Here is a 639-nt window from a genome sequence, read left to right as displayed (position 1 = left end):
GTCCCCTGCCCACCCTTTCCTGTCCCATGCCCTCCCTTGCTTGTGCCATGCCCACCCCTGCCTGTCCCATGCCTATCTCTGCTCGTCCCATGCCCATCCCTGCCTGTCCCATGACGTCCCTTGCCTGTCCCATGCCCACCCTTGCCCATGCCATGCCCACCCCTGCCTGTCCCATGCCCACCCCTGCCCGTCCCATGCCCACCCCTGCCTGCACCCACCGCAGGGTGTGCCGTGCACCCAGGGGCGCAGCACATTTTAGAAGGTTCTACACCTGTTCTGCTGTCCCCCTCTGCCACCAGCCCCCAGCAGCTACTACTGGGCTCACTGGGACCGGGGGAAGTGCTGGTCCTTGTCCCTGCCTGGCAGCAGGACAGTGGCAGAGACAGAGCAAGGGGTGTGAGGACCCCCCCCACCCCACCCCTGCACCCTGTGGGGTGCCATGCCACAGCCCCACATGGGGTGGGGGACCCTGGGAGTGCAGGGTAGGGGGATAAAGGGTGGAGGACTTGGGGACATGGAGGGGACACACACAGTAGGGGACCTAGAGGTGCAGGGCGAGATGAGAGGGGAGGGGGGGGGACATGGGGTGAGGGATGGTGGGAGCCCACAGGGTGGGACTGGGGGAGCTGAGGGGACCGG

Source organism: Calidris pugnax, unplaced genomic scaffold, assembly GCF_001431845.1.
Source record: "Calidris pugnax isolate Ruff unplaced genomic scaffold, ASM143184v1 scaffold50, whole genome shotgun sequence".
NCBI classification, from domain to species: Eukaryota; Metazoa; Chordata; class Aves; order Charadriiformes; family Scolopacidae; genus Calidris; species Calidris pugnax.
This window is presented reverse-complemented; position numbering follows the sequence as displayed.